The sequence below is a fragment of the Dasypus novemcinctus genome, chromosome 2 (assembly GCF_030445035.2).
Source record: "Dasypus novemcinctus isolate mDasNov1 chromosome 2, mDasNov1.1.hap2, whole genome shotgun sequence".
NCBI lineage: Eukaryota > Metazoa > Chordata > Mammalia > Cingulata > Dasypodidae > Dasypus > Dasypus novemcinctus.
The window spans coordinates 35,626,603-35,648,890 of record NC_080674.1 but is presented as its reverse complement, the minus strand read 5'-3'; the positions used below and the strand labels follow the sequence as shown (position 1 = coordinate 35,648,890).

General features: G+C 38.8%; 1 non-coding gene and 1 pseudogene across 1 annotated transcript; both read right to left on the bottom strand.

Moving 5' to 3' along the window:
• Positions 1-1,967: 1,967 nt before the first annotated feature.
• On the bottom strand, positions 1,968-5,972 carry LOC131280475 (dnaJ homolog subfamily B member 14 pseudogene; annotated as a pseudogene).
• Positions 5,973-14,671: 8,699 nt separating this feature from the next.
• LOC111762211 (U2 spliceosomal RNA) lies at positions 14,672-14,868 on the bottom strand. Its single transcript, XR_002795381.1, has one exon. It is a non-coding gene; the product is annotated as a U2 spliceosomal RNA (small nuclear RNA).
• Between the last annotated feature and the right edge of the window lie 7,420 nt (positions 14,869-22,288).

The window sequence follows — 22,288 nt, the reverse complement described above, 5'->3', positions numbered from 1 at the left end:
TTTCAAGATTTCTGTATAAAGGATCATGTCATCTGCAACTAATGAAAGTTTTACTTCTTCCTTTCCATTTTGGATGCTTTTTTTTTCTTGCCTAATTGCTCTGGCAAGAATTTCCAGTACAATGTTGAATAACAGTGGTGAGAGTAGTCTTCTTTATCTTAGTCAACACACTTATCTGTGTTCTAGTACCATGCTCTTTTGACTACTACAGGTTTGTAATACACTTATTCTTAGGGGAAAAGATTTTAATATTTCACCATTAAGTATGATGTTAGCTGTGGGTTTTTCATACATGCCTGTTATTATTGAGGAAGTTTCCTTCTATGCCTAGTTTTCTAAGTGTTTTTATGAAGAATTTTTATGCTGGATTTTGTCAAATGGCTTTTTTGTATCAGTTGAGATGATCAGGTAGTTTTTTTCCTTCATTATGTTAATGTGATGTTTTAGGAGAATTGATTTTCTTATGTTGAACCACCCTTGCATATGTGGGGGCAAAACCTACTTGATTTGGTATATAACTCTTTGGATGTACCGTTGGATTCAGTTTGCTAATATTTTGTTGAGGAATTCTGTATCTATTTTCATAAGAGATATTGGTCTGTAATTTTCTTTTCTTGTGATATCTTTCTCTGGCTTTGGTAGAGGGTGTATGATTTCAGTACTTTTTAATTTACAGAGACTTGTTTTGTGACCTAAGATATGGTCTATCCTTGAGAATGATCCATGTACAATAGAGAAGCATGTGTATTATCTTGCCATTGGGTGAAAAGTTCTAAATATGTCTGCTAGTTCTAGCTAGTTTAGAGTATTGTTCAGTCTTCCATTTCATTATAATCTTCTTCCTAGCTGTTCTATCCATTATTGAAAGCAGTATATTGAAATCTCTTACTTTTAATGTAGAACCATCTGTATTGTCCTTTCAATCTGTCAATATTTGCTCAACATTTTGGGGCCCTGCTGTTAGGTGTATATATATTTATAATTATAATTTCTTGTTGAATTGACCTACTTATCAGTATATAATCACCTTTGTCCCTCGTAACAGTTTTTAATTTAAATTCTATTTTATCTGATATTAATATAGCTACACAAGCTTTCTTTTGGTTACTATTTGCTCTCTTTTGCTACTACTTCCATGGTATATGTTTTTCTTTTTTTTTTTAAGTGTTTTTTTTAAGATTTATTCATTTATTTATTTCTCTCCCCTTCCCCCCACACCCCAGTTGTCTGTTCTCTGTGTCCATTTGCTGCGTCTTCTTTGTTTGCTTCTATTGTTGTCAGCGGCATGGGAATCTGTGTTTCTTTTTGTTGCATCATCTTGTTGTGTCAGTTCTCCGTGTGTGCGGCACCATTCCTGGGCAGGCTGCACTTTCTTTTGTGCTGGGTGGCTATCCTTATGGGGTGCACTCCTTGAGCATGGGGCTCCCCTACATTGGGGACACCCCTACGTGGCACAGCATTCCTTGCGCGCATCAGCACTGCACATGGGTCAGCTCCACATGGGTCAAGGAGGCCCAGGGTTCGAACCGCGGATGTCCCATGTGGTAGACAGATGCCCTAACCACTGGGCCAAGTCCGCCACCGGTATATGTTTTTCTATCCTTTCACTTTCAACCCACATATGTCTTTGAATGTAAGGTGAGTCTCTTATAAACAGTATATAGTAAGGACATGCTTTTTTTTTTTTTAATTTTGTCATATAACATTTATTCCATCAGTTTAAGCTGAAGTGTCTCATGGAGCTAAACATATAAAGAATTTAAATAAAAACTTATATGTACACAAAATGATCATTCCATAAATATTTACAAGGAAAAAATGGAGAAACACTAAAACCAGAGATTGCTACAGGTGTGATAATCCTTTCTCGAGACATTTTTAGTTAGGAATCATAGAAACTTTTAAAGTGAAAATAATTGCAGAAGCACAACTAAAATATTTTTAGTTTTCAATTTCTTACTGTTTAAAAGAGCCAGTGGGTCATAAACAGTCCAAGATTTCAGGCCAACTATTCAGTTTTTAGTATCAAACCATTTCCCTTCAGCTCTCATGATAAAACTTAAATTTACTTACAGAAAAAATAAAGAGCACACTAAAAGTGGTAAATAAAAATTCCTGTCCATCCTCCTTTATAGAAACTGGTCAGTCACTCTAATTGTTTACAGTTACCCATGCTCAAGGCACCTGCCTTCCTTCAGAGTTAGCTGTCATGGTATACTTTTGCTTGTATTGCCTATCTTTTTTTGGTGTCTTTCTTTCTAGCAATTATCTCAAATATTAGTCACATAATCTTCTTCCACACTCTTTTCTACCTTTTGTAATAACATTCCTTTATATTCATTTTTAAAGTCCTTGTTGACATAATAAATGACACCCAAGTTTTCTGTCTGCATTTTAATGGTCTGCCCTGATCCCAGTCTGGGATATAAGGAGTAAGGAAGATTAGAGACCATCACCTGGCTTAACAATGACACAGGGATCAAGAAAATAATGGGCATCAGCTGGAGAAACACAGAAAAACCTCCTTCTCCTCTTTCTTCTTCTCTTTCATGTCCACTATGCCAATGTTGATGTTGATGGCTATAACTAGTTCATCCATTTTGAAAATGAATGTACACTACCTGAAGGAAATCCACCACCAAAGAATATATTAAATAAGTCTTCTGGAGTTATACCAGCTTCACAACCTCTATGGAAATTAAATCTGCCATTGTTTTGGTGATTACAGCTTGTTCTTCATTGCCCATAAGGTCATACTGTTTTCATTTTTCTGGATTGCTTGAAACAGCATAAGCATTTCCAATCTTTTTAAAGCATCTGTTGCTCCAGGTGCATGAGTTTTTCTGGGTAAAACTTCAAGCAAACTTATTATAAGCTTTTTTCAAATCTTCATCACCAGCATCTTTCATAACTCCAAGTACTTTACAGTAATTTTTACATGTTTATGCTAAGAACTCCCTCTGTGTGGTCTTTGGTATAGCTTTTTCCAGTTTAACCACTACAAGATGTGCTCCCCTTTGTAAAATTAGGCTTGTTGTGGTCACCGTACTTGATGGTTTTTGGCAATGAGGGGTATTTCCACCTGTGCTTACATTTTTCAGAAGTATTTCTAATAGTGCATGGGCCAAGGACAGTGGATAGAGCTTCTCAGCCGCCCACAGGAAGCACTGGGTCTTCTCACAGTTGCCAGCATTCAGGGCCTCCCAGGTGATCTCAACACATTTCTCTGCCTTATCCTGATTCCCCTCCATGGCTTGCACCTTCTTCTGTTTCCTCTGGTAGTGCATCCAGGACATGTTTTTTTTTTTTTTTTTAAATCCGTTCTGCAAATCTCTGCCTTTTGATAGAGAGTTTAATTCATTTACATTTAAATTAACTACTGCTAATACAAGGCTTTCTTCTGCTATTTTGCTATTTAGTCTTTGTAAGTCTGATGTGTTTTTGTCCCTCAAATCTTCTTTAATGCCTACTTTCATATTTATATGATTTTGTAACATACTGTGTAACTTCTCATTTCTATCTGAATTCTATCTGAATATCCTTTTCATATATTTTACTTGTGATTATCATGGAGTTAAATTTTAACATCCTAAATATATATCAATCATGTCTGATTTGATACCAACAACTTCAACGGCATACACACACTGTTCCTATACCCCACTGTTCTTCTCACCTTTTTTTTGTCCTTATTATAAATTCATCATTGTATATTGTATGTCCCCCAAACCATAAATTTATCATTACTTTTTATGCATTGGCATTTTAGCACCTGTAAGAAGTAAGAAGTGGAGTTACATCCTAAAAAATACAATACAATATTCCTGGTATTTACAACTACATAAATGGTTACCTTTACCAGAGGTCTTTATTTCTTTATGCCACTTTGAACAACTATCTGAAGAACTCCCTTTAGCACTGCTTTTAGAGCAGTTCTAATGGTGAACACCCTCACCTTCTGTTTATCTGTCTCAATCTCCCTCATTTTTAAAAGAAATCTTGCTGGATATAAAATTATTGGTTAGCAATTGCTTTCTTTCAGTACTTCAAGTATTTCAACCCCCTATGTTCTTGCATCTATGGTTTCTGATGAGAAATCAGCACTTAATCTATTAATAATTGGGACTCCATTGTATCTAACACATTGCTTTTCTCTTGCAGCTTTCAGGACTCTTTCCTTGTCCTTTGCATATGACAGTTTGATCTATGTGATGAGCCATATTTTTCTTCATCTTCATCCTGTTTGGTATTCTTCGGGCTTCTTGGATGTGTATTTTCATGTCTTCTGCTATGTTTGGGAGGTGTGGTCATTATTTCTTTGAATATTCCTTCTATCCTTTTCTCTCTATCTTCTCCTTCTAGGATCTCCATAATGTGCATATTGATGGTATCCCAGAAGTCTGCTAAGCTATTTTGGCTTCTTATAATTGTTTTCTCTTTCTGCTCCTCAGCCTCACTCATTTTAATTGTCTTCAAGTTCACTGATTCTTTCTTCTGCCAACTCCAATCTGCTATTGAAACCAGAACCTCCTAGGAATTTTTCATTTCAGTTATCATGGTCTTCAACTCCAGGAGTTACTGTGTTTGCTTCCTTTGTAAAATTTCTATCTCTTTATTGAGATTCTTATATTGTTCATTCATTGTTTTCCTGATATCATTTAGTTCTATCTTTATCTTTTCCTTCATGTGCTTGAGCATATGAAGATCTTTCTTTTAAAGTCTTTATCTGATATGTCTGCAATCTGGTCTTCATAACTGATGTTTTCTGGATTTGTATAGTCTTCCTTTGGATGGGCCATCATTTCCTATTTCTTTGTTTTTCTTGTAGTCTTGTTGAACACTGTATATTTTAATATTTTAATGTTAATTCTGGGATTTGTTCCCTGAGAGATCTGTTTCTTGAATTTGTAACCAGCTGGGTGATATGACACAGAGTTTCTTGAGTGTCACCACTTCTATCAAGAAGATCCACCCAAAGTACAGGGTTGTCCCTGTCTTTTCTGGGCCTGTATCTTGTCCAGGGCTTGTGCTTGCTAGTGACCTTAGGAGTTCCCTTGTTTACAGGAGTTTCAATGCCCCCTCTACTTCCCAGGAGACAGACCTTCTCCCTCTCCCAGATGTTCCACTGCTGGACTTTTTAAATTAGAGAAGTTGTAGATTTAAAGAACAATCATACATAAAATACAAGATTCCCATACACAGACCCACCATCAACACCTTGCATTGGTGTAGAACATATATTACAATTGACAATAACACTTTTTTATAATTACACAATTTTTTATTTATTCATTTTTATTTATTTTTTTACTGAAGTATATCATTCATACATGAACACACATAAGCAATAAGTGTATAGTAAAGATTGTGAACTTACAAAATAAACACACATAACATCACACAGGGGTCTCATACATCACCCCTCCACCAACTCTTTGCATTGGTGTGAAACATTTGTTACAAAATATGCAAGAGCATTGTCAAAATATTACTACCAACTATAGTCCTTATGTTACAGTTGGTAACCCATACTATTTTTTAAAATATATTTTTGTTACAGATATTGTGAACTTACAAAACAATCATACATATGTGAAGATTTCCCATACAACTCCACACCCTGGTGGAAAATTTTGTTACAGATTATGAGATACACTATTTTTTAACAATAGTTACCTTTGTTACAATTGATGAAAGATTATTTAAATGGTACTATTAACTATTTCCCATAGTTTATGTTAGGCATATTTTTCCCCATATACCACCCTATTATTAACTCCTTGTATTGTCATACATTTGTTATAATTCATGAGAAAATATGTATTCTTATACTTGTACTATTAATTATAGTTCATTTCTATAATGGGATTCACATAATATAATGGGATTATACAGTTCTATGTTTTACCTTTTAACTTTTCTACTAAGATATGTCACCTAAAGTTTCCCCTTTAACCACATTCACCTGTATAATTCAGTGCTGTTAATTACACTAACAATAATGTGCTGCTGTGGTAGTTTGAGACTTTGTGGACCCCAGAAAAGATAATGTCCTTAGATTAGTCCATTCCTGTGGGTGTGAATCTATTGTACGTGGGATTAGATAACTTCCATTAAGGGCCTTTGATTAGTTTACTTTAGACCCAGGTGGGTCTTGATCTTCTTACTGGAGTCTTTTATAAATGGGGTGAATTTAGAGTGACAGGCAGAGAGAAAAGATCCAAGAGCTCAGAGATGAACCCACAGAAGATGAGAGAGGAAGCAATGAAAGCAAAACACTAGAATTGACAGAACCCGAGAGAAAGAAAGCCAAAAAAAAGTAGCCAGAAGCTGAAAGCAACAGAGTCTGGGGGGGGAAGAAGAGACTGGCAAACACCACCATTGTGCCCTGCCTTGGGACAGGAATCCAGGGTAACTGGCAACATACAGTTTGGAAGATAGTTTTGCCCAATGCCTTGATTTGGGCACTTTTTCAGCCTTGGGATTGTAAGGTTATAAGTTAATAAATCCCCATTGTAAAAGCCAACCCAGCCAGTTCTGGCACACTGGCTTGGCAGCTTTTAGCAAACTAAAACAGCTACCATCACCACCATCCATTTCTAACACTTTACAATCAACCTAAATAGAAATTTTATACAAATTACCCATTCTCTAACCCCAGTCTATACTCTGGTAACCTATATTCTAGATCCTAACTCTGTGAGTTGGCTTATTATAATTAGTTCATATCAGTGAGATCATACTTTTTACTTGTCCTTTGGTATTTGGGTTATTTCACTCAGCATAATGCCCTCAAAGTTCATTCATGTTGTCTCACCCATCAGGACTTCATTCCTTTTTATGGCTGAATAATATTCCATCATATGTACATACCACTGGGGCAGTTTGGCATTGTTTATGAATTCCAAATGTAGATATTGGATTATGTTTGTAAGCTGGTCTGTTCCTCTGGGGTGATTAAATTATGATTAGGGTTTTGATTGGGCCACATCAGTAGGATGTTGAGTCCCCACCCCTTGGTGAATTGGTACTGACAGAGAAACTGCATCACAGAAAACGGAGTTTGGAGTTTTTGAGCTGAAGCCCCAGGAAGGAAACACACAGAACAAAAGGAGTTGGTTGTGAGACCGAGGCCCTGGGAAGAGAGACAAACCATTCACCTGATAGACTACAGCTGACCTTGGAAGAGAGCAGAGCAGCTGAGTCCAGAGAGGAATGAGCACTAGGAAGAGAGGAACCCAGGATGCCTGAGCCCTTGCAGATGTTGGCAGCCATCTTGCTCTAACACAAGGCAACAGACTTTGGTAAAGGAAGTAACTTATGCTTTATAGCCTGGTAACTGTAAGTTTCTACCCCAAATAAAAACCCTTATAAAAGCCAACAGATTTCTGGTATTTTACATCAAGCACCCCTTTGGCTGACTAATACAACCACATTTTGTTTATCCACCATCAGTTGATGGACACTTGGGTTGCTTCCATCTTTTGGCAATTGTGAATAAAAAGCCACTATGAACATTGGTCAGCAAATATCTGTTCAAGTCCCTGCTTTCAATTCTTTTGAATATATACCTAGTAATGAGAGTGCCAACTTATATGATCAGTCTACACGTAGCTTTCTGAGGAACTTCCAAACCATCTTCCACAGTGGCTGCACCATTTTATATTCCCATTAGCATTGAATGAGTGTTCCTATTTCTTCACCTCCCCTCCAACACTGGTAGTTTTCTGATTTTAATAGTAACTATAACTGGGAAACGGACTTTGGCCCAGTGGTTAGGGCGTCCGTCTACCATATGGGAGGTCCGCGGTTCAAACCCCGGGCCTCCTTAACCCGTGTGGAGCCGGCCATGCGCAGTGCTGATGCGCGCAAGGAGTGCCGTGCCACGCAAGGGTGTCCCCCCCCTGTGGGGGAGCCCCACGCGCAAGGAGTGCGCCCGTGAGGAAAGCCGCCCAGCGTGAAAAGAAAGTGCAGCCTGCCCAGGAATGGCGCCGCCCACACTTCCCGTGCCGCTGACGACAACAGAAGCGGACAAAGAAACAAGATGCAGCAAATAGACACCGAGAACAGACAACCGGGGGAGGGGGGGAAATTAAATAAATAAATCTTTAAAAAAAAAAAAAAAAATAGTAACTATAACAGAGTGTGTGAAATTATATCTCACTGGGCTTTTGACTTGCATTTCCATAATAGCTAAAGATGTTGAGCATCTTTTCATGTGCTTTTTATCCAAATTTATATCTTTTTAAGATTTATTTTTTATTTATTTCTCTCCCCTTCCCCTCCCCCCCATCAAGTTGTCTGTTTTCTGTGTCCATTCGCCATGTGCTCCCCTGTGACCACTTCTATCCTTATCAGTGGCACCAGGAATCTGTGTTTCTTTTGTTGCGGCATCTTGCTGTGTCAGCTCTCTGTGTGTGCGGCACCACCCCGGGGCAGGCTGCACTTTCTTTCGCACTGGGTGGCTCTCCTTACAGGGTGCACTCCTTGCACGTGGGGCTCCCCTACGTGGGGGACACCCCTGTATGGAACTGCACTCCTTGCACACATCAGCACTGCGCATGGGCCAGCTTCACAAGAGTCAAGGAGGCCCAGGTTTGAACCATAGACCTCCCATGTGGTAGGCAGATGCCCTATCCATTGGGCCAAGTCTGCTTCCCTATATCATCTTTGAAGAAATAACTATTCAAGTCTTTTGCCCATTTTTAAATTGGGTTTCTGGCTTTTTTTTTTTCTTTTTTTACTTTTTTTAAATTTATTTTTAAAAAGATACATAGATCACACAAAATGTTACATTAAAAAATATAAGCAGTTCCCATATACCCCACTGCCCACACCTCCCACATCGACAGCTTCTTTCATTAGTGTGGTACATTCATTGCATTTGATGAATACATTTTGGACCATTGCTACACAGCATGTTATAGTTTATGTTGTAGTTTACACTTTCTCCAAGTCCATTCAGTGTATTATGGCAGAATATATAATGTCCTGTGTCTGTCCCTGAAATATCACTGAGGACAACTCCAAGTCCCCAAAATGCCCCAATATCATACCTCTTTTTCCCTCTCCTTGCCCTCAGCAACTCCTGTGGCCACTGTCCCCATATTTTACTGCACATTGGAGTTGGTGTATGCTCAGGAGACTTGAATCTCTGGACTGTCTATGTGCCAGCTGGACCTTGAGCCTCAGCAAGAGTTGCAACACCTACTCTCTGGTTCATTGGGCTTACCCAGGTCAGCTAACAGGGAGGTGAAGATGGTCAACCACCACACCAGGGAACCGAGAGAGTCTACAGCTGAAAGTAGAGTTCCATCAGCCATGTGGGATCTAAGCCCCTCTCAATTTACAGGTGGAGTAGATATCACCATCCCTGGGTCCTCAGGATGGAGGAATAAAATATGGATTAGAGTGGACTAACTAGTATTCTACTATAGAATTATTGTGACTCTAGCAATGTAAGAAATTATATCATTGATGTTTGTCTTTTTATTGTTCAGTTGTGGTATTTTCTTATACATTCTAGACCTTAAATCCTTATCAGACATGTGGTTTCCAAATATTTTCTCCAATTATCTAGATTGTCTTTTCACTTTTATGGCAAAGTCCTTTGAGGCACAAAAGTTTTTAAGTTTGAGGAAGTCCCATTTATCTCTTTTTTATTTTGTTGCTTGTCCTTTGGGTATAAATTCTAAAACACCTTGCCTAACAAAAATCCTGAAGATTCTTCCCTACATTTACTTCTAGGAGTTTTATAGTCATGGTTCTAATAATTAGTACCTTGATACATTTTTAGTTAATTCTTGTATATGGTGTGAGATGGAGTCCTCTTTCATTCCTGTGCATATGGGCATCCAATTCTCCCAGTACCATCTGTTGAAGAGATTATTCTTTCCCAATTGAGTGGACTTACCACTCTTGTCAAAAATCAATTGATCATAGATGTAAGGGTCTATTTCTGAACTCTCAGTTAAATTCTATCAGTCTATCTATCTGTGTGCCAGTACCATGCTCTTTTTACCACTGTAATATGCGTTGAAGTCCAGAAGTGTGAGTTCTTGAACTTCATTCTTCTTTTTCAATATGTTTTGGGCTATTCAGAGCCCCTTACCCTTCCACATAAATTTGATGATTGGCTTTTCCATTTCTGCAAAGTAAGTGTTGGAATTTTGATTAAGATTTCATTGAATCTGTAAATCATTTTGGGTAGAATTTACATCTTAACATTTAATCTTCCAATCCATGAACACAGAATGTCCTTCCATTTATTTAGTCCTTGTTTGATTTCTTTTAGCAATGTTTTATAGTTTTCTGTGTACAAGTCCTTTACAACCTTGGTTAGATTTATTCCTAGTTATTTGATTCTTTCACTTGCTATTGTAAATGGAATTTTTTTCTTGATTTCCTCCTCAGCTTGCTCATTACTAATGTATAGGGAAGCGGACTTGGCTTCTGTTCAAACCCCGGGCCTCCTTGACCCATGTGGAACTGGCCCACGCACAGTGCTGATGCGCACAAGGAGTGCCGTGCCATGCAGGGGTGTCCCCCGTGTAGGGGAACCCATGCACAAGGAGTGCTCCCCATAAGGAGAGCCGCCCAGTGCAAAAGAAAGTGCAGCCTGCCCAAGAATGGTGCTGCACACACGGAGAGCTGACACAGTAAGATGATGCAACAAAAAGAAACACAGATTCCTGTGCCACTGACAACAACAGAAGCAGACAAAGAGAAGAACACGCAGCAAATAGACACAGAGAACAGACAGCTGGGGTGGGGGGTGGGGATAAAGGGGAGAGAAATAAATAAAAATAAATCTTTTTTTAAAAAAAAAAGTACTAATGTATAAAAACAACACTGATTTTTGTGTGTTGATTCTTGTATTCCATGACTTTGATGAATTTGTTTATTAGTTCATGTAGCTTTGTTTCAACTTTTCAGGACTTTCTATGTATAGGATCATGTCATCTGCAAATTGTAAAAGTTTTACTTCTTCCTTTGTCATGTGGATTCATTTTATTTCTTTTTCTTGCCAAACTATTGTGGCTAGTGAAGTGGATTTGGCTCAACTGGTAGAGCGTCCGACTACCACATGGGAGGTCTAGGGTTCAAACCCAGGGCCTCCTGACCCATGTGGTGAGCTGACCCATGTACAGTGCTGATGGGCGCAAGGAGTGCTGTGCCACGTAGAGGTGTCCCCCACATAGGGGAGCCCCACATGCAAGGAATGTGCCCTGTAAGGAGAGCTGCCCCAAGCAAAAAAAGTGCAGCATGCCCAGAAGTGACACCACACACACGAAGAGCTGGTGCAGCAAGACAATGCAACAAAAAAAGAGATACAGTTTCCCAGTGCCACTGACAAGAATACAAGCGGACACAGAAGAGCACACAGCAAATGGGCACAGAGAGCACACAACTGGAGCAGGGGAAGAGGAGAGAAATTAATAATAAATAATAAAAATTTTTTAAAAAACTGTTGTGGCTAGAACTTCCAGTACAATGTCGAATAACAGTGGTAACCGTGGGCATCTTTGTCTTGTTTCAGATCTCAGAGGGAAAACCTTCAATTTTTCACCTTTGAGTATGATGTTAGTGTGGGTTTTATTTATGCCCTTTATCATATTGGGGAAATGTCCTTTAATTCATGCTTTTCTAAGTGCTTTTATCAAGAAAAGATGTTGGATTTTGTCAAATGCCTTTTTTGTGTCAATGGAAATAATAGTGTGTTTTTTTTCCCCTTTGTTCTGTTAATGTGGTGTATTACATTAATAGATATCGATATGTTGAACTGCTCTTGCATACCTGGATAAAACCCATGAGATCATGGTGTGAATTCTTTAAATGTGCTATTGGATTTGATTTGTAAGTATTTTTTGAGGATTTTTGCATCTATATTCATAAGAGATACTGGTCTGTAATTTTCTTTTCTTAAGGTATCTTTATCTGGCTTTGGTAATAAGGGTTGTTGGCCTCATAGAACGAGTTAGGTAGTGTTCCCGTCTATACAATTTTTTGGAAAAGTTTGAGCAGGATTGGTATTAATTCTTCTTGAAATGATTGGTAGAACGCACTTCTAAAGCCATATGGTCCTGGGTATTTTGTTGGGAGATTTTTGATGACTGATTCAAACTCTTTCCTTTTAATTGGTCTGTTGAAGTCTTCTGTTTCTTCTAGTGTCAGTGTAGGTTGTTTGGGTGTTTCTAGGAATTTTTCCATTTCATCTAGGTTGTCTAATTTGTTGGCATATAGTTGTTCATAGTATCCTCTTATAATCCTTTTTTTTTTAATTTGGGGTCAGTAGTAGGAATGTCTCCCCTCTCATTCCTGATATTATTTATTTGTATTTTCTCTTTTTTTCTTTCTCAGTATAGCTAAGGGTATGTCAATTTTATTAATCTTTTCAAAGAACCAACCTTTAGTTTTATTAATTCCCTCTGTTGATTTTTCATTCTCAATTTCATTTATTTCTGATCTAAGTTTTGTTATTTCTGTCATCCTGCTTGCTTTGAGATTAGTTTGCTGTTCTTTTCCTAGTTCCTCCATGTGTACAGTTAGGTCTTTCATTTTAGCTCTTTCTTCATTTTTTAATGTTAAGTGTTCAGGGCTATGAATTTCCCACTCAGGACTGCCTTCATTGCATCCCATATGTTTTGATATGTTATGTTCTCATTTTTTTTGTTTTTCTCAAAGTCCTGGTTTAGTTTTTGGACCTCAGAAAACTGTGTTCTTAAGCTAACCAATTCCTGAGCATGTAACCTTATTTTATGTGGGACCTTTGATTAGATCACTTTTGAGTATACTGCTTCAGTTAAGGGTTTTTTTAACTAGATTGTGGGTATGGTTGAATTCATTTGGGGACTTCTGATTGGAGTACTTCAGTGAGGTATGACCTAGGTTGGGTCTCAGTCCTCTTGCTGGAGTCTTTTCTAAACAGCAGAGAAAACAGGAAAACAGAACTGTAAGCTTTTACCCTGCCACGTGAGAGAAGACTCCAGGATCACCTAGAGCCACAGAAAGACAGAAAAACCTTGAGAGGCTAAGAATCAACCAAGCAGCCTGAAGCTACATAGTCAAAGCCTGGAGAGAGCAGAAGCTAATGCCTCTTCACCCACAGCTGAACTTGGAGGGAAAGTGAGCCTGGAGGAGAAGGCAAACTCTGCCCTCCATTTTGCCTTGCCATATGGCAGGAGTCCAGGATCTGCCAGCAGGTGACCTTTGGTGAGGCTACATCTCTGATGATACCTTGATTTGGACTTTTTCACAGCCTTAGAACTGTAAGACTTTACCCTAATAAATTCCCTTTATAAAAGCCAACCCATTTCTGGTATTTTTGCATTGGCAGCCTTTATCAAACTAAAACACTCAAGATATTTACTGATGTCCCTTGCAATTTCTTCTTTGACCCACTGATTGTTTAAGAGTGTGTTATTTAGCTTCCCTATATTTGTGAGTTTTCCAGTTTTCTACCTGTTATTGATTTCCAGCTTCATTCCATAATAGTCAGAGATGATGCTTTGTATAATTTCAATCGTTTTAGATTTATTGAGACTTGTTTTGTGACCCAACATGTGGTTTATCCATGAGCACTCGAGAAGATTGTATATATCATGCTGTTTTGGGTGCAATAGTCTGTATATATCTGTTAGGTCTAGTTCATTTATCATATTATTCAAGTTCTCTGTTTCCTTATTGATCTTTTTTTTTTTTTTTTAAAGATTTATTTATTTATTTAATTTCCCCCCCTCCCCTGGTTGTCTGTTCTTGGTGTCTATTTGTTGCGTCTTGTTTCTTTGTCCGCTTCTGTTGTCGTCAGTGGCACGGGAAGTGTGGGCGGCGCCATTCCTGGGCAGGCTGCACTTTCTTTTTCACGCTGGGCGGCTTTCCTCACGGGTGCACTCCTTGCGCGTGGGGGCTCCCCCACGCGGGGGACACCCTTGCGTGGCACGGCACTCCTTGCGAGCATCAGCACTGCGCATGGCCAGCTCCACAGGGGTCGAGGAGGCCCGGGGTTTGAACCGCGGACCTCCCATATGGTAGACGGAGGCCCTAACCACTGGGCCAAAGTCCGTTTTCCCATCCTTATTGATCTTCCATCTAGATGTTCTACCTATTGATGAGAGTGGTGTATTGAAATCTCCAATTATTATTTTGTAGAGGTGTCCATTTCTCCCTTCAGTTTTGCCAATTTGCCTCATGTATTTTGCAGCACCATCATTAGGTGCATAAATATTTATGACTTTTTTCTTGAATGATTGCCCCTTTTATTCATATATACTTTCTTTCTTTTCTATTATAACTGCTTTTGACTTAAAGTCTATTTTGTCTGATATTAGCATAGCAACCCCAGCTCTTCTTGGGTTATTATTTGCATGGAATATCTTCTTTACTTTCATTTCCAAACCATTTGTGTCTTTGTGTCTTGTAAACAACAGATAGTTGGGTCATGCTTTTTTATCCATTCTGCCTATATGTCTTTTGATTGGGGAGCTGAATCCATTAACATTCAGTGCTACTACTGTGAAGGCAGTACTTAGTTCATTTTGTCCTTTGGTTGTTATATGTCATATCTTTTTTATCTCTATTTTCCTCTACTGCAACCTCCTTTTCTGTATAGTTGATCTTTTGTGATATATCTGCCTGATCCCTTTCTCATTTCTGTTTCTGTATAATTTTTTTTTCTTTCTGTACTGTTCCTGGAAGTACTGCAATACCAGGTCAATGGGTGGAGTAGACAGAGCAAGCTCCTATTCCATCTCCTAATTCCAAAAATCTATTTAATATATTTTCCTCAGATAAAGAATATATCAGCTATTAAATTGATAAAAACAAAAATAAGAACAGAACTTGATCTTAGCCAAAAGGCTGAGAAGCAATAAATGTTTTTTAAATACTTTCTTTGTGGTTTCCCTGGAGTTTGTATTGCACAACCTACTTTTATAACCTACTAATTTGCAAAGATACCAACTTAGCTTCAGTAGCATTCCTATTTTCTGAATCTTTATCTCTTCACACTACTCCAAGTCACTCTCTCCTGTCCTTTTCTTTCAATCTGCAGAACTCCCTTTAGTAATTCCGGTAAGTCAAGCCTTTTGTCTCAGTTTCTGATTATCTGTGAATATTTTAAATTCTCCCTCGTTTTTTAAGGACATTTTTGCTGGATATAGAATTTTTGGCTGGCAGTTTTTCTCTTGCAGTACCTTAAATATATCATACCACTGCCTTCTCATCTCCATGGTTTCTGACAGGAAATCAGCACTTATTCTTTTTGAGAATCCCCTGTATGTGGTGACTCATTTTTCTCTTGCTGCTTTCAGAATTCTCTCTTTATCTTTGGCATTTGACATTCTAATTAATATGTGTCTCAGAGTAGGCCTATTAGCATTTATTCTGTTTGGAGTATGTTGCGCTTCTTGGACATGTACATTTATGTCTTTCATAAGAGTTGGGAAATTTTCAGTCACTATTTCCTCAGATATCCTTTCTACCCCTTTTCCTTTCTCTTGCCCTTCTGAGATACCCATGACATGTATGTTTCTTTGCTTCATGCTGACACTCAAATCCCTGAGACACTGGTAAATTTTTTCTATTCTTTTCTCTTCCTGTTCTTCTGACTACATGATTTCAATTGCCCTGCCTTTTATTTTGTAGATTCTTTCTTCTGCATGTTGAGATCTGCTGTTGTATGCCTCTAGTGTATTTTTAATCTATTTCTACTATTGTGCCTTTCATCTCCATAATGTCTGTTTCTTTTTATACTTTCAAATTCTTCTTTATGCTTACACATTGTCTTCTTAGTATCCTTTATCTCTTTTTGCATATTATCCTTCATCTCCTTGAATTGATTTAGGAGATTTGTTTGAATTTCTTTGATTAGTTTTTCCAAATTCTGTGTCTCCTTTGAATTTTTAATTTGTTCCTATAGCAGTTTGAGATGGTTATGAATTCCAAAAGTAGATACTGGATTATGTTTGTAATCTGATCTGTACCTGGGCCTGATTGAATTATGATTATGGCTTTAATTGGGCCACATCATTAGGGCATTGAGCCCCTTCCTTGGTGGGTGGGGACTTACAGATAAAAGTCATGGCAAAGGACAGAGTTGGGGGTTCTTAATGTTGGAGTTTGATGCTGAAGTCTTAAGCTGGAGCCCTGGGGAAAGAGAAAGAGCCGTTCACCTAGACGGTCTACAGTTGCCCTTTGTGGAAAGAGGCAAAGCCTAGAGAGCCTCATAGTCTGCAGTTGTACTTGTGGAGAAAACAGGAGCTGAGCCCAGAGGAACCCAGGAAACCTGAACCCTTGCAGACATCGGCAGCCATCTTGCTCCAACATGTGAAAATAGGCTTTGGTGAGGGAAGGAACTTATGCTTTATGGCCTGGTATCGGTAAGCTCCTACCCCGAATAAATACCCTTTATAAAAACCAACCAGTTTCTGTTTTTTTGCATCAGCACTCCTTTGCCTGACTAATACAGTTCCCTTGAGTGAGCCTTATCTTCCTGTTTCTTAGTATGGCTTATAAAGTTCTTGCTAATGTCTACATTTATCTGATTATCTTGATGAGTTAACTCTGAAGATCAGTTCCTTCCTCTTGTCTAGGGTTTTATTATTGATTGGCTTTGTGTTACAGCTCATCTTTAATACTTGGTCCAAGTTATTTTTAGCCCTTTAGAATAGCCTTAGTTTAACTGGTCAGATTTTCTCAGCTCATCTTCATCTGATCCTTGCCACGGATATGTGGTATTATTTTTAAATTGCACCATTTGTGTAATTGTTTCACCTCCAGGAGAAAACTTCCTTTTTTCTGTTCCTTCTCTAGGAATATTGATCTGTTCTGTTTTTGTGTGTGTGCAGACTTTTCTACCCAGCTCCTATGATTTGTTTAAATTTTCTCCCTCATTTATTGCCCCCTCTTCCTTATACTTCTCATTTCCGGGCCCACCCTGATTTAGAGCAGTTCAGTTTAATTCCCAAACACCCCCCTATTTTTTCTCTATGAGAGTTTTCTATCTCTGGTTTCTTCCCTATTAGGTTTTCCCACCCCAGGGAACCAGAGGTGAGTTACTCCAAAAAAGTCCATTTTGCATTTAGGAAGTCCCACCAGCAGTAACGGAACTGAGTAAATGCACTTAGCCACTGCTTTTCTGTCACAGTTTTTCTGCCCTTCCTCCCCTGGGGTCCTTTTTAGAGGCAGCACTCCTCAGCAGCTTGTGTTCCACTCTTGGCCTTTCCGGACTTGGGTTCCTGTGCCTGGATATGTATGAGGGTCTAACTCACTACTGTGAGTTCCTCTGTACTCTGTGTCCTGAGTGGGAGGAACCTGGGCTGCTGCCTCTGGAGAACGCCCAAGTTTTGCGTGGGAATGAGTGAGGAGTGGTAGAAGAGGACCAGCCAATCTGGGACAAAAGTTTTCTGCCTGATATTTTCCTCTTTCTTCAACTCAGCATTTGTGGAGTCCTTCTCCAGTCTCTACCATCCTCCAAAGTTCTAAGAAAGTGGGATCTGTCTTTATATTCACTGAATCTCTGGGGAACATTTTTGGGGGGCATGTCTTATGTCATCATGTTGATGATGTCACTATCCATATTACTATGTTAAGATGTGTAACATGCTACGAATAATCCCTCCCAGAGCTGCCATGTATGCTTGGCAGTTTGTGCCCTCCACAAGGATACTGGCCAAGAGGGCAATTTGCACATCTGTGGCTTAGCAGAAGCCCTGATTGTATTATATTTATTGCTTTTAGTGAACAAAAAAAAATCATAAAAACTTGTGTATGTTCACGTCTGACCACATTCCCTCAACTCCATAAAGCCTGATATTTTTCTTTTTTCTTTTTTAAAGATTTATTTTACTTATATCCCCCCCCTCCCCCCTGTTGTCTGCTCTCTGTGTCAATTCACTGTGTGTTCTTCTGTGTCTGCTTGCATTCTTGTCTTGTGGCACTGGGAAACTGTGTTGCTTTTTTTGTTGCATCATCTTGCTGCATCAGCTCTCCATGTGTGCGGCGCCACTCCTGGGAGGGCTGCACTTTTTTTGTGTGGGGTGGCTCTCCTTGCGGGGTGCGCTCCTTGCACGTGGGGCACCCCTACATGAGGGACACTCCTGCGTGGCATGGCACTCCTTGCATATGGCAGCACTGTACATGGGCCAGCTCACCACACAGGTCAGGAAGCCCTGAGTATCAAACCCCAGACCCTCCATATGGTAGGCAGACGCTCTATCAGTTGAGCCACAAATGCTTCCCCTTATATTTTTCAACTATAAATTCTCCTGTCCTGCAGGATATCAGGAAGTTTATGCTTGCAATATGGGATGACTAGAGAAATAATAAAACTTGATACTTGTAGAGTGAAGATTGTATAATGTACTAGGTGACTGGAAAAGATGGGGCAGAAGGGAGTAGATTAAATGTGTAAATGAGTGCTACTTACAAATTTGCCTTCTATGTAAAGCAGAAATGTAGGACTGGTGGAGTTGGATTCTTAGTATCATTATCAGGATAAAGTTATACTCAATATTCAATATTATCATAATGAAAAGATCATTCTGTATTCATTACAAAATTTCTATGTAGTATATTTTTCCACCTAGTTTCATGAAAAAAATTAATGTATTTTGCAAAAGACCCTGAAAAAAGTTCTGAAACTTTGACTTGCCCTACTAAAGCAAGTTTATGCTGGAATTATCATACTAGGTTGTATTTTGTTTTGTTTTATTTTGTTTTTTTTTAGAATTGTGTTGGTATAAAACCATCTGTATCCCCTTTCAAGTAGAATTTTGCATAAAAGGAAAATGAGAGGATACTTTTTCATTCACAGTGCTGCTGTACCTAACAATGGCCTAGGAAGACAAGTAGGCAAACTACTAATTTACTAACTATGTAATAACTGAAGAACATGAAGTATGGATGTCAAATCCGTTTTTAAATGCGATACAGTATTGAAGTATCATAGATCACTCATTGGCTCAGTATGTAATATGATTCTATAATGGGACTAGTTCAAATTTCCTCTTCACATTATATTATAGATAAAAACATTGCTTTCAAGAACAATCCAAATAACTACAGCATGTCTTATGTTAGAGTTTTTATTAATTATTGATTTTTTGTTAAATATTTCAACTATATAGAAGTGTATAGAGAATAATATGATAAACACATGCCCCAATACCACTTTGTTGTAACAAATATTTTCATTTTTTCATATTTGCTTTGATGTTTTTGTTAAAGAAATTGAATTTGCTTATGTGGCTGCCATTCTCTATGTGGCCTCCTCCAATCCCATTTCCTCCCACCAATCCCAGAGAAACCTACAATACTGAAGCAAGAGTGTTTCCATCCCAAGCATATTTTTACCCTTTTAACTCATATGTACATATCCATAACAATATAATCACTTTTTCACTTAATGTTATATTTTTAATATTTTCCATACTGATATGCATACTTCTAATTCATTCGTGTTGATTGCTGTAGGATATATCAATAGTTTATTTATCCATTCTTCTACCGATGGAACTTTTAGTCTTTGCTATTTTCCACAATTACAAAGAAACAAGACTGTGTTAAATATTCTCATGCATCTTTTTTCTGGAGTACACATATGAGCATTTTTCTAGAGAGACCTCGCCTTCCAATTTGCTTTTCCAAAAAGTCTGCTGAAGTAGCAGATTTATATAGCTGTTGCTGACAAGCAGAGACTGCTGTGAAACTGTGCCCTAGGTGGAAAAAGTAGTGGTGGGAAATACTCTGGACAACCTAGGTCTCTACCATACGCAATGGCTCTTACAGAAGCCCAGATCACTCCGGCACAGCACATACCTTCTAGCCCCATTCTTCTCGACAAGGAGAGCTCCTAGATCAGAGGTGTGCAGCTCCCATCCTGGTGGTATGGAGGTAAGTGTTTTATAAAATCTGGAACAGACCAACGGCAGCACTGTGGAAATAATGCATGCATATGTCAAACAGCCAAATCTTGTTGGAGGTTTTAAGGTAAACCTTTCTGCAGTAGGCTGAATAATGGCCCCACAAAGATGCACACACCTTAATCCCTGCAACCTGTGAATAGGTTACCATACATGGCAAAGGGAACTTTGCAGTCATGACTAAGTTAAGGACTGTGATAGGGAGATTATCCTGGTTTATCCAGGGAGGTCCAATGAAATCACAAGAGTTCTTATAAGAGGTGGCAAACAAATCAGAATCAAAGACAGATTGAAAGATGCTGCACTGCTGGAGTTGAAGATGAAGGAATAGGCCACAAGCCACGGAATGCAGGCAGCCCCTAGAATCTAGAAAGGGCAAGGAAGCTTCTAGAGTTTCCAGAAGGAACAACGCTGATGACACCCTGATTTTATCCCCATAAAACGCATTTTTTACTTCTGACCTCCAGACTGTAAGATAACAAATTTGTGTTGTGTTAAGCCACTTAGTTCAAGGTAATTTGTTACAGCAGCAGTAAGAATCTAACAACGAGAAAGGTGGATGAGGATCCACTTCATGGATAATCACCAGAGTTGCACCCTGATCTCACTGATCCTAAGAATAAAGCTGACTGAAACAAAAGACAGGAGAAAGAAAGCCTGACTGAACATAATCCATCAGAACAGAAGCATCACAAATACTCCTCTTCATGCCTCTAGTTGGAATTTGGCAATCCGTCCCTGCAGGTAGTCAAAATAAATGGATATATTTGGTTGAAATAGATGAATGTGTGATTTGTATTGACTTTTCCATCTCAGACTTGGAGGAAAATCTCTCTGGCATCATTTGACTCCACAGTCAAGCCCTGAATACATGTGGTACAGACTTGCTTCTTATTTTGGAATCTAAGGCACTGTTCCCTGTCTCCATGTTCTACATCTGAGGCTTGCACCCTGACCTCCCTCCGGCCGGATCCTGAACTCCAGCCCACGTGGCCACATTTAGACTTTGCTTTGGGCTGGAACTTATGCCTCATTTGATTCCTGCCTGTGCCCTCTCACTCAGATTGGCTCTCAGGATTCTCCACTATCCTGACCACAACAATGGAATGGGAGCTGAGCCCATTAGGCTACCCCACCTAGTTCTCCATCCCAGTGACTGGCCCCAAGATTGGGCACATGCCCTCAAGTCATGAGCTGATCATGCTTGTTCTATAGAAGGTTTTTAATAGAAATTGGGGGAAGAGCTCTTTCCTGGGAAAGAGGCGAGGAGTCAGGCTGAAAGGTGGGAGTCGTGTCTCTAATCTCCTGGGAAGAAATGGTTAAAGAGAATGAAATGGACCCAAGGACATAAGAGTCACATAAAAAAATATAAATTTTGACAGCATTGGCATCCCTGGAGAAGCAACAGTGCACAGTGGTACCAAGTGTGTAGTTTTGGACCAGGCTGCGTAGGTGACCTTGAGATACTTAACCTCTCTAAACCTGAGTCTCCTCCTTTATAAAAAGAGGATAATAATAGCACTTAACTCATGGGGTTGTTGTGAGAATTGGACAAATTAATGCATGTGAAGCATGTTCAACAGTGCCTGGCATGTGGTCATCTCACAATAAATATTGACTATTATAAGCTACTCCAGTTGTCCATGAGGCTCTCTTCACCCTTGCCCTGCCTTTGATTTGGTTACAAGAGTAAATACTTTCCTCTTTCTACCTAAGCTAGTGGTCTATCTCTATTACCAGAGACCTACCAAGAGTCCTGTGGAATGCAGCCATTATTTCCTTAAATTCCTAAGTTCCATGAATGACTCTATGAGAAAAAGTTTCCATAGTCAGTTAAGTTTGGGTAATTCTTGGATATTTATTGTGTTTTAATTTATATGTTCCTTCTCTCTTGGATAGTCACATTATATTTTAATATATTAAAGGCCCTGAGTATTCCTACTATTAAAAAGCCAGTTGAGCTTTATCTAACCCAGCACTTACCAAACTTATTTAACTATGATTCACTTTTTTTTCCTATTATATAGAATTGGCGTTCCACAGAACACTTTGGTGCGACGAGCAGAACATACAGATAAGAAAACTGAGAATCTGCTGAGCCACAAGTGGAACCCAGATTTGTTTAAGCGTAAATCCTATGGTTCTTTCCCCAGTTCTATACACATAACCATAAACACAATATAATTATCATAATCATTTGGGAGGTAAGTAACAGTCATATTAGTTTTGAGTTCACTTTTCCATTTCAAGTGTTACTTCCCCACAGAACAAAGCTTTAAGTGCATGCCCTCGCAGATTCATATATGCCATGCAAAGTTAAGTAGCATCATTAAAATCTTTTTAAAAAAATAAAATAAAATAAAATCTTT